Here is a 12,138-nt window from a genome sequence, read left to right on the forward strand (position 1 = left end):
TGTATAATATTGTTTAACATTGTTTAGTGTTATTTAATGTTGTTTATGGCTTAGGTAGTTATAAGGAAAAAAAAATTAGAATTTTTATTTATTTTTTTAATTTAAAAAAAAAAAATCAAATCCAACGACAACATGGTGTCATGCTAATGCCAAGTAGTCGTTGGGCTTGAATTTTTGGGTACAATTGTGGTCTGGTGGGGCCCACGAGCCCCTAGGCCTAGCCTTCAATTGGAGACAATTTTCGTATCATTTAGGGCTATTTTTAACCCTATGACTCTCTGGCCGGATCAGTTGGAGATGACCTTACTTAACGTTTCTGTTCAAAACCTGGACTTTCAATATATTGTAAATTCATTATTCTAAATATAATATATATAAGAATATTTGTCCATCTGTAATGGAAATTACATTAGTAGGATTATAAGCTGAAACATTTCCCAATTAGGTCTCAACTATTGGTACAACAGTTATACTTCCTTTACCTAAACGAGAACTTGATTTAGTGGCTCTTTCCAAAACGCATGAAGGTAAATAAAAAACATCTCCTAGATAAGCTTCGCGGCCTAGTGGTATTCATAATAGAAGAGACATTTGTCGATACAGCTGCGTTTGTTTGGAGAGATTGTTTGAATGATCGAAGTGTGTTGTTCACAATATATAAATACTCAACCAGAGCTGCTTCTATATAAGGAGCAAGGTATTGTAATGTAGCAGGGGAGTTCGCAGTTTCAGTTACCACAATAGTGTATTCCATTGTTCCCATTTCCTGTAAAGCAGTCACCACCTAAGCCACAGAAGATGCTTTTAGACCAATAACTACATAAACGCATATTACATTTTGCCTTTTGTGATTGAGAATAGTATCTGTGGTGACTATTGTTTTATAGGTCTATTTGTCCATAATAATTAATTCTCGCTGACCACGCCCTATAGGAATCATTGAATCAATAACAATAAGTCTTGTTTGAAAAGGCTCATATACAGAATGTCTTAAAATAATACTAGGAGCGGGATACACAATTAACTGAGATTCAAAAGATGAAATTTCACCCCAACCATCAATAGGTTTAGCCAGTGCATTGATAACATGACCTAAAAAAGCCTCACTTACTGGTCTCTAAGCAATTATTCCTGTTGCTTTTACAGAACTCCCCTCTTGTATCATCAAACTGTCACCCATTAATACAACACCAACATTATTTGATTCCAAATTCAGAGCAATGCCTATGGTAGGGGTGGGTTCGGTTTCATTTGGTTCGGTTTTTTACCAAAACTGAAACCGAACCGAAACTTTAGTTCGGTTCGGCTAGGTTCAATTTTCTCTTGGTTTTCTTTGATTTAGTTTTTTTTTTAGTTTGGTTTCGGAACACTTTCGGTTTTTATTTTTTTTATTTTATAAAACTTGACCTTTTTTAATACGAAATTTAGAACAGACGCATTGGTAGATAAGGACGAAGCCAGAGATTTGTGTGAATAGGGGACTCCTCAAACAACAAAGTCATAATTAAAAAGCTCAAGAATTTACTAAACACAATGCTTATATATTAATCCAGAAAGTTTTTCAAGCAACAATCCCTTACAATATCCCTCGACGCATTTTCATATTCTGAAAGTGTTGCATGACAACATCATTACCAATACCATCAAATATCTCTCTTTCTATAAAAATAACCATGTTATCATTCATCCATTGATCTCCCATCCGATTTTTCAATCGATTCTTCAGAATTTTCATGGCTAAAAATGTTCTTTCAACGGTTGCAGTAGCAATTGGAAGAGTTAATGCTAATGTCACAAGCAAGTAAACCTGCGAATACACCTTGTGTTTTTTGCATTGAACCATTTTTTTTTGCAAGATCTACAATCTCTTTTAAACTTGAAAACTCAATGCTAGACTGCATATCCACAATGTAAGTCTCAAGTTGAATCTTGAGTGTCACCAGCTCATTCATAGAGAAGTCTTTAGGATAAAACTGGGCAAGACGCAATAGCTTTTGGCTATCAAAAGCAGAGAAGGAGTCGGCTGGACATAAACATGCCAAACAAAGAAGTAACTCAGTGTTGGTCTCATTGAAACAATTATTTAGTTCTTGAAGTTGCCAATCCAAAACAACATAAAATATCCCAACATAATAATGATGCATATTTGTGACTGCTTGTGCTTTTTGTTACCCTCGCCTTCGAGAAAGAAACATATCATCCATATTAGGCACATCAATATTATGTTTAGGACAAAATTCTGAGACTTCTCTAAGTAAAGAATCCCAACCACTTTTCCTCATTATCTCCAACCTTTGTTTACCAACTACAACCAACTTCATGGCATTTACAATATCCTGATCATTCCTTTGCAATGCTTGTGACAATTCATTGGTTATTCCTAGTAAAGCTTTCATCAAGTGTAGATTAAACACAAAATCAAATGATTGCATGGAATCCAATAAATTATTCGCTTCACATCCTTGTTGAGAGCTTACTCCATCATCTGCTATTACTTCAAGTACATCAAGTATGGATGAAAACATAGTCATTATACTTACTAAAGTACCAAAGTGTCAACCCCAACGTGTTTCTCTAGCACGTTTCAAAGTAGTTTCTTGATTTTTGCCTTTCCCACTTGTAAACTCACCACTATTTAGTGCTTCAATAACTGCAATAGATTGCTTCTCTCGAAGAAGATCACAACGTTTCATTGAAGCTTCAACAACATTTACCAAAATAGTAACTATACTAAAAAGAGACTCAATTTGGATGTTCTTATTTGCCACAGCTACAAGAGCAAATTGAAGTTGATGTGCAAAGCAATGAATATGGTAGGCACAACCATTTTCTTTCATAATAAGTGCTTTAAGACCATTGAACTTGTTGATGCATAAAATCAGTGAGGACTTTGGTATAACAGAAAGTGTCAATTTTGTGCCCTTTGCTAGATTGCTCCGATCACTAGTGTGGATAAGTATGTAAATGGATAGAGACAAGGAAGCAAACACAAGATGTATGTGGTTCACCCAGATTGGCTACGTCCACGGAGTAGAGAAGTTCTCATTAATTGTGAAGGGCTTACACAAGCACATAGGTTCAAGCTCTCCTTTAGTGAGTACTAGTGAATGATTTAGTACAAATGACATTAGAGCTTATTGTGGGAGAATGATCTCCTTTTACAGAAGAGAGTTTCTAGCTTTGTTTTGGCCTTGACACGTGTCATGCTGTGATTGGCCTTTGATGTTGACACGTGTCACCCTATGATTTGCCTCTTGGTGTTGACACATGTTGCGATGTGATTGGCCTCCTAGTTGGAGGGAAACTCTTATGGGTCCTTGACGGTATAACGTTGACCGGTGCTTGGTAGTTTTAGGATTGGTCAAGTATGGTACAAACAGTGCTCCTCTAAGTTCCTAAGTGAGGGAAACTCCTCAGTTGGGGACTTGCAAGATCCAAGCCGCTAAGTAATTACGAAACTTCTAAGTATCGAAGTGTGGTATCGTTTTCACTTGCCTTATCTATCTCATAGGTAGATGTGGCATCTTCTCTGCAAGTACTTTTCCTCCATTTAAGGGTGGTATCTTTAACCGATGGAGATGCACAAGGTAATGTATCAATTTCCCTTGAAGCTTACTTGTAGTTTCGGGCGTGGTCAAGCACGATACAAACCCTATAGTAGGAGTCCCCCAAGTCTCTGAGCGATGAGATCTGCCGAATGAGGTGACAGACAAAGTAAGCATTTAGAGTTCCAAGCAGTCAGTCTCAGATCGAAAGTTTGAACTCGTGTTTAGGCTGATTATTCTCCTTCTCCTTGTTCTGTAGACATCAACAAGGACAAAGAAAGGACATGGAGAAGAGATGATATGAAATACTTTTGCTTTTGAAGAAGTAACTTTCCACAGGCTTATTCTTGAACTGGGTTGAAGGGTTTTCTGGTTTCCTCAAAAGTATAAGGCCGACTTAAGAATTTGAGGGTCAAAACAAGTCCATCAAATCAAGAGTGCGTTCGACCTTGATGATATGAGATACTTTTGCTGTTGACAAAGTAATAGATAAACCGGCATGTGTTCTGTTGCGCTTGTCTCCACATGCTTCCTTGTATCATTCTCACTTGCCTTATATGTTCCTCAGGCAGATGTGGTATCTTCTCTAGAAGCCCAAGATGTTGAAGATAAGTACTCGAGAGCAATGCCAGGTAAGTAATCAGGCAAGGGGTTCCAGGCAGTCAGTTCCTGACTGGAAGCTTGATTCCAAGTGCTGACTGATTGCTTTCTTTCTCATTGTCTTGCAGTTAAAAACAAGGGCGAAGGAAAAGACAAGGAAAAAGCATGATATGCGATACTCTTGCTTTTAACCCTGATGATATGAGATACTTTTGCTCTAGTGTGGCTTGTTTGCAGAGGTATTATAAAGGGAAAGAAAGTTGAGTATTTCGAGAGGCTTCGTTGGAAGTGCCCTCTCAGATATGAGGAAGGGTTGAGCATTTTTGGAGGTCTGCCTGTCCGTGGAGGAAGGAGGTCGTCATATATAGGAGTTTCCCTAACAAGTAATAATGTTATTCCTTTACCCTTCTTGGTCATAACAATGTAGTGGGAGCTACAAGCTTCACGTGTTTTAACATCGTCAGAGCACTTTGAAAAAGTGGTCCGTGGTGTCCGGAGAGCTAATGTAGCGTGTGAAGATTGCAAACAAGCTTTATCCAAGGAAATCTGGCTCTCGAAGCTTGAAGAGTGGTGCCTCTTCGGTTTTCGGGAAACAAGATATGTTAAAGATCTGGCTTTCGAAATTCAGAGAGCGTTACCTCTTCAATTTTTGAACAAGCAATCCTATTGGGAGTCTGGCTTTCGAGATTCTGAGAGCGATGCCTCTTCGATTTTTGAGAAAGCAATCCTGTTGGGAGTCTGGCTCTCGAGATTCAGAGAGCGATGCCTCTTCAATTTTTAGGCAAGTAATTCTATTGGAGGATTTGGCTCTCGAGATTCGGAGAGCGGTGCCTCTTCAATTTATGGGCAAGCAATCTTGTTGGGAGTGTTTTCTCGGATGTGAGTAAAGGATGGGCATTTTTGCCAATCTGCCTTGCCACAGAGCACGGAGGTTGACACATATAGGGACTTTCCAGTTAACAATCAGTGGTGCTGTTCCTTTACCCTTGTGGGTAATAGTAGGGTAGCTGGACCTTCAAATTTTATGTGTCTAAACTTTGTCAAATATCTTTGGCAAAGTTATCTGGGGTACCTGAGAAGTTAATGTTACGTGTGGAGATTGTCGACATATTTTACTCAGGAAAATCCGCTTCTCGAAATCTGGAGAGTGGTGCCTTTTCGATTTTTGAACAAACGGCCCTCTTGCCTTTCTTTTATAAGGGCACCAATTGTGTGCAAGAAGTACGTTCATAGAGTTATTACTTGTAGGAATTTTCCCCTTATTTTTGTACTTTAGAGATTTATTGGACCTCATTTCTCCTTTATCATTTCTGAAAATGTCTGGCCCATCCGACCGTCGTTTTGACTTGAACTTTGGTGAAGAGGCAGTCATGCCTCCTCAAGACAACATATGGCGCTCATCCTTTTTATCCCTTACTGGTCCTCTTACCGTTGGGGACTCTATGATGAAGAATGATATGACCACTACGGTGGTGGCCAGGAACCTTCTCACTCCTAAAGATAACAGACTACTTTCCAAACAGTCTGATGAGTTGGCTGTTAAAGATTCTATGGCTCTCAGTGTTCAGTGTGTAGGTTCTGTGTCTAATATGGCCCAACGCCTATTTGCTCGAACCCGCCAAGTTGAATCATTGGCAGCTGAAGTGATAAGTCTCAAACAGAAGATCAGAGGGCTCAAGCATGAGAATAAACAGTTGCACAGGCTCGCACATGACTATGCTACAAACATGAAGAGGAAGCTCGACCAGCTGCAGGAATCTGATGGTCAGATTTTACTTGATCATCAGAGGTTTGTAAGTTTGTTCCAAAGGCATTTATTGCCTTCGTCTTCTAGGCTGTACTGTGTAATGAAGCTCCAAATGATCAATCTTTAGTGCCTCCTCCTTCTGGGGTTTTGCCCCGTACTGAGACTTCGAATGATCACCCTTCGGTACCTTTTCTTTTTGGGGCTCTACCGACTGCTGAGACTTCTCCCAAGCAACCTTTGTGAAGGCTCCATTTTGTTTGTTTATTTTTATTCATGTATATGTACATATTTGTAACTTATCAGAGATGTCAATATATAAGCTTTGCTTCATTTCAACGTATTATGTTAAATACACCAAGGCCTTCTTCACTAAGTTCTTTGAATTTTTTCTTTTGTTGAAGCTTGTATATTGAAGCTTTGTGAGTGAAGCATGTAGGTTGAGGTAGTGCTCCCTTAATTTCCTAAGTGAGGAAAACTTATCGGTTGGAGACTTGAAAGATCCGAGTCACTGAGTAGTCGTGAACCTTCCAAGTACCAAGGTGTAGTAGCATATGGTAGGAGTCCCCTAAGTCTCCGATCGAGAGAGTTGACGAAGGAGGTGTCTTGCTAGTAGCCAAATTTCCAAAGTAACATAACTTCACAGTTTTCCTTTCTAAGTGGTAGCCCAAAACTCCTTCTTCATATATATTTGTTATGAAAGTTGTTAGGCCCAATGAAGAGGAGGCCTAGGCCCTTTTTTTGTTTTGTTTTTTTTTTCTTTTCGAATTTCCGAATTTCCGATTCTAAATTTTCGAATTTCCGAAAATATATATATATATATATATATATATATATATATATATATATATATATTAAGCTTTGTAGGTGAAGTTTTGAGGTTGAAGCTTTGTTGGGTACCATGAATTGATTTTGCTTCACACTATCTTGATCAAGAGTGTGTGAAGCTTCTGGCATTTGTAGTTGAAGCTTTGGTGTTGAAGCTTTGTAGGTCAAGCTTTTGTGTTGAAGCTTTGTAGGTCAAGCTTTGGAGTTGAAGCTTTGTGGGTGAAGCTTTGGAGTTGAAGCTTTTAAAGGTGAAACTTTGGAGTTGAAGCTTTGTAGGTGAAGCGTTTGTGTTGAAGCTTTATAGGTGAAGCTTTGGATTTGAAGCTTTGAAGGTGAAGTTTTGGAGTTGAAGCTTTGTAGGTGAAGCTTTTGTGTTGAAGCTTTGTAGGTGAAGCTTTGGAGTTGAAGCTTTGTAGGTGAAGCTTTGGAGTTGAAGCTTTTGTTGGTGAAGCTTTGGAGTTGAAGCTTTTGTAGGTGAAGTTTTGGAGTTGAAGCTTTATAGGTGAAGCTTTTGTGTTGAAGCTTTGTAGGTGAAGCTTTTGTGTTGAAGTTTTGTTGGTGAAGCTTTGGAGTTGAAGCTTTGTAGGTGAAGCTTTTGAGTTGAAGCTTTGTAGGTGAAGCTTTTGTGTTGGAGTTTTGTAGGTGAAGCTTTGGAGTTGAAACTTTGTAGGTGAAGCTTTGGAGTTGAAGCTTTATAGGTGAAGCTTTGGAGTTGAAGCTTTTGTAGGTGAAGCTTTGGAGTTGAAACTTTGTGGGTGAAGCTTTGGAGTTGAAGCTTTTATAGGTGAAGCTTTGGAGTTGAAGCTTTATAGGTGAAGCTTTTGTGTGGAAGCTTTGTAGGTGATGCTTTTGTGTTAAAGTTTTGTAGGTGAAGCTTTGATGTTGAAGCTTTGTAGGTGAAGCTTTTGTGTTAAAGTTTTGTAGGTGAAGCTTTGATGTTGAAGCTTTTGTAGGTGAAGCTTTGGTGTTGAAGCTTTTGTAGGTGAAGATTTTGTAGGTGAAGCTTTGGGGTTGCAGCTTTGTTGGGTACCATGAATTGATTTTGCTTCACACTATCTTGATCAAGAGTGTGTGAAGCTTTTGGCATTTATAGTTGAAGCTTTGAAGGTGAAGCTTTGGGGTTGAAGCTTTGTTGGGTACTATGAATTGATTTTGCTTCACTATCTTGATCAAGAGTGTGTGAAGCGTTTGGCATTTATAGTTGCCCTCCATTTGTTGAAGCTTTTGTTGGTGAAGCTTTTGTGGTGAAGTTTTGTTGGGTACCATGAATTAATTTTGCTTCATACTATCTTGATCAAGAGTAGTGAAGCTTTTGAGAATTGTAGTTGTCCTCCATTTGTTGAAGCTTTTCTTGGTGAAGCTTTTGTGGTGAAGCTTTGTAGGTGAAGCTTTGAGGTTGAAGCTTTGTTGAATTTTCCAATTTCCCTTTTTTTTTTTTTTTGTGGAAAACTAGAAATTTGAAAATGTGGGAGAGACAACATATACAAATTTTGCTTTCACACTGTTGAGCAAGAGATTGTGATGCAAGCCACACCTTGTAGTAGTCAAAGGTTTGGATGAACCATATAATTGAATTTACTTCGAACAATCTTGATCAAGAGTGTGTGAAGCTTTCTACGAGTTGTAGTGTTTGCATTGTTACAGAGGGGAAATGTCTGAAGCGGATGCAAGAGGGCTGAAGAGCTTAATCTTCGTATACCATGCACTGAAGCCGTTGTTGGCTTGCAATAAGACTTTGTTAGTGACTATAACTCTTGTTAGGCATAAGTGATCCCCTAGTTGAGTTGTAAAGCATGATGGTTTTTGATTATTTGTGAATACTAGGAGTTCATATGTACAAGTTGTACCACTCGTCTTTTGGTTGGTGGAATGAATGGTGAGTTACTTTCATCACTTGGTTAGTGGTACAAAGGTGAGTTCCTTCATCACCTTTCATCACATTTCATCACCTGGTTGGTGGCATGAAGATAAGTTCATTCTTCACATTTCATCACCTAGTTGGTGGCATGAAAAAGAGTATAGGTTGTACATTTCATCACCTGGTTGGTGGCATGAAGATGAGTTCCTTCTTCACCTGGTTGGTGATAAGAGTGGCAAGTTGCCAAATAATATTAGAGTACGGGTTGTACATTTCATCACCTGGTTGGTGGCATGAAGATGAGTTCCTTCATCACTTAGTTGGTAAGAATAAGGGCAAGATGCAGAGGCATATTGTAGCAAGTGTCGAATGACACAAAGTACGTTGAACCCTTTCGAAACACAGTTGGCTTATGTATGAATGCGTTGGAATGTATGATGTTTATGTATGAATGTGTTGGAATGTATGATGTTTATGTTGATTGTCATAAGTGATGCTTATGAATGTTTTGCTATGTATGAAGGGATCCATGCTTTCGATATGTGAACCATGTTGGTTATAACACTTAGTATCACATACTTTGTGTCAAAGTACGCATGTTGAAACTCCGAGTTGGAGTATAGGGGTAGGTCAGTGTAAACTAAGTGTTCTAGTGCTAGGAATGCAAAAGACTCAGAAGAAGTTGTCTGAATTTCCTCTTCTTTAAATATTTGCTGAATGGCTTGTGTGACAAAAGATCTCAAGGGGTTGAGAGTCAAAACATTTGTAATGTGTATACCTTCTTATAATAGCATTTCCTTCAGTACTAGTCCTCCACTTTGAAAGAGTGAGGCTTGGCCCCATAGTCATAATAGTCGATGGTACGTTAACCCCTAATTGTCTTGATACTAACTTTTATCCCTCTTGTTGTAATGGGCTTGCTGAGAATAAAAATCCTTCCTCTTACCAAGAGACAAATACGTTTGGTGACTTAGCGAGTAGCTAAATGAGGCAGAAGATGATGCAATGGGTGTCTGAATGGCCAAGATCTCCTCACTTGGTAAAACTTGACTTCCACTTCCCACTTGTTGATAGGGGTCAACCATATGGGGGTTCCCTTGGTATATCCTTGCTACGGCAGAGGCATGGTTGTAAGCCTGTGCCATCACCTCAGAGTAAGTTTTCCAAGTGTTGGCATTGATCATGTACTTGAAGAAACAATCACGTAGGCCTGCTGTGAAGGCTTTGAGAGCGGTCTTGTCATCTGCCTCAGCGCAGCGAGAATGCTCATGGCTGAAGCAACGGCATACTCTCATAGTGACTCGTCCGGCTTCTAGCGAATAGTGTACAAGTCATCTGCAGAATGTAAGCGATCGGTTTAGAAGATGTCTTGAGAGACAAACAGTTTCCTTAGTTCCTCAAATAAGTCTACTGTCTCGGGTGGAAGACGACAATACCAGTTTAGAGCTTCACCAGAAAGGGTGGAAGGGAAGAGAAGACATCGCTCTTCGTCGGTGTGCATCTGATATGCCATGGTGGACTCAAAGAGTTTAAGGTGTTCAATCGGGTCCTCCCTTTCAGTATAGAGTTGTAAACCAAGCTTTTATTTTATCTTCGCTTGAAGGGGGTGTTAAGGATCCTCCTTGTGAGAGGGCTACGCCTGGGTTGGTTCCAGTCAGGTATCTCGGCTTGACGTTCGGCCTTCAACTTGTTTACTTCCTTAAGGAGTTGTATGACAAGGGGGTCTTGAATGTAGTCATGTACCACTGGAATTTTCTTCAGTAAGTCTCCATCGCCTCTTGGAAGTAGGAAACTTTGAGCAAGAGCGTGTGGTTTTTCCTTGGACTCGCCATACTGACTTCTAGGGTGAGTCTGTCGAAATACCTCCGAGTCCCATGTATCTTCATGTTCCTTTAGGACATGTCGTTCCTTCCCTAGATTAGCAGCTGGCCTGGGTCATGGGAGGGGACTAAGTCTTTCAGAAACCCTTGGGTCATTAATCTTCGAGCTTATGTGGAGAGGATTCTCTCAACGTTGATATAAAAAGTCTCGACAGTCACGGTAAACAGCTTTTGAATCTTTTAAGGAGGTGTCTTCCTCCACTTCTCCTGCTTCGGGTCAAAACAGCTGGGTTGAGAAAAGTTTCATGTTGATCAATGTTTTGCTGATTAGCTCGCTCCTCATCAGGGATACCTATGTCGAAGGAAGGTGACCCTCCGTGTTGGGGGGGCACCTAGATGATGGTTGATGTCCACAGGGGCAACAAGCTCGCGTGTTTGAGTAAGCCTAGTTTCGTTGAGTGTCTCGAAGAACTTCTCATATTGTTTTTTAAGGATCTCATTCTTTATTGCTATCTTGTTGTTCTAAGCCTCCAGCTTCTCGACTTTAGCTCGAAGAATGAGCTTCTTTCGTTCCTTCTTTCGTTGCTTCGCACTAGGTACGAAAGGGGTGTCGTTCTGCGTGATGTGGCTTCCTTCACTTCCTATGTTGGAGAAGGATGCCCAGTCCAAAGAGAGTACGAATGGTGGAAACCAGCTTGACAAAGCTTAAGAGAGTAGGAATAAGTGAGTTTCCCACAGACGGCGCCAAATGTTGATGCACAAAATTAGTGAGGACTTTGGTACAACAGAAAGTGTCAAGTTTGTGACCTTCGCTAGATTGCTCCGATCACTAGTGTGGATAAGTATGTAAATGGATAGAGACAGGGAATCAAACACAAGATGTACGTGGTTCACCCAGATTGGCTACGTCCACGGAGTAGAGGAGTTCTCATTAATTGTGAAGGGTTTACACAAGTACATAGGTTCAAGCTCTCCTTTAGTGAGTACTAGTGAATGATTTAGTACAAATGACATTAGGGCTTGTTGTGGGAGAATGATCTCCTTTTATAGAAGATAGTTTTTAGCTTTGTTTTGGCCTTGACACACGTCATGCTGTGATTGGCCTTTGATGTTGACACGTGTCACCCTGTGATTTGCCTCTTGGTGTTGACACGTGTTGCGCTATGATTGGCCTCCTGGTTGGAGGGAAACTCTTCTAGGTCCTTGACAGTATAACGTTGACCGGTGCTTGGTAGTTTCGGGATTGGTCAAGTATGGTACAAACAGAACTCACCTTGCATATTGCTAGCCCCATCGTAACTTTGCCCACGAAAACCTAGACATGCTCAATTTATGCCTAGAAAATACCTCATTAATGGTTTCCTTGAGTGAGAGAGCAGCGGTACTAGTAAAATGCTCAATGCCAATAAAACGCTCAACGACATGCCCATTCTTGTCCACATAACGCAATACAATAGCCATTTGTTCCTTTGTTGATACGTCGCGAGATTCATCAATCAAAATAGAGAACAACAAAGTGCCAATGTCTTTAATAATAGCCTTGATGGTCTCAGTTGTACAAGCATTTACAATGTCATTTTGAATATCCGGTGATGTCAATTTGTGATTCTCCAGAGCATTTTTCAAAGTAACGGCTTTCACATCCTCATTGTGGTCGGCAAGAAATTGTAGAAGCTCAAGAAAGTTTCCATGGTTGCTTGAATGTTCATATTCATCATTACCACGAAATGCAAGGCCTTGTCT

The 12,138-nt window shown here is 39.9% G+C and overlaps 1 pseudogene; it reads right to left on the minus strand.

Moving 5' to 3' along the window:
* Positions 1–354: 354 nt before the first annotated feature.
* Positions 355–1,228, minus strand: LOC126609303 (ATP synthase subunit alpha, chloroplastic-like; annotated as a pseudogene).
* Between the last annotated feature and the right edge of the window lie 10,910 nt (positions 1,229–12,138).

The sequence above is a fragment of the Malus sylvestris genome, chromosome 16 (genome assembly GCF_916048215.2).
Source record: "Malus sylvestris chromosome 16, drMalSylv7.2, whole genome shotgun sequence".
Lineage (NCBI taxonomy): Eukaryota > Viridiplantae > Streptophyta > Magnoliopsida > Rosales > Rosaceae > Malus > Malus sylvestris.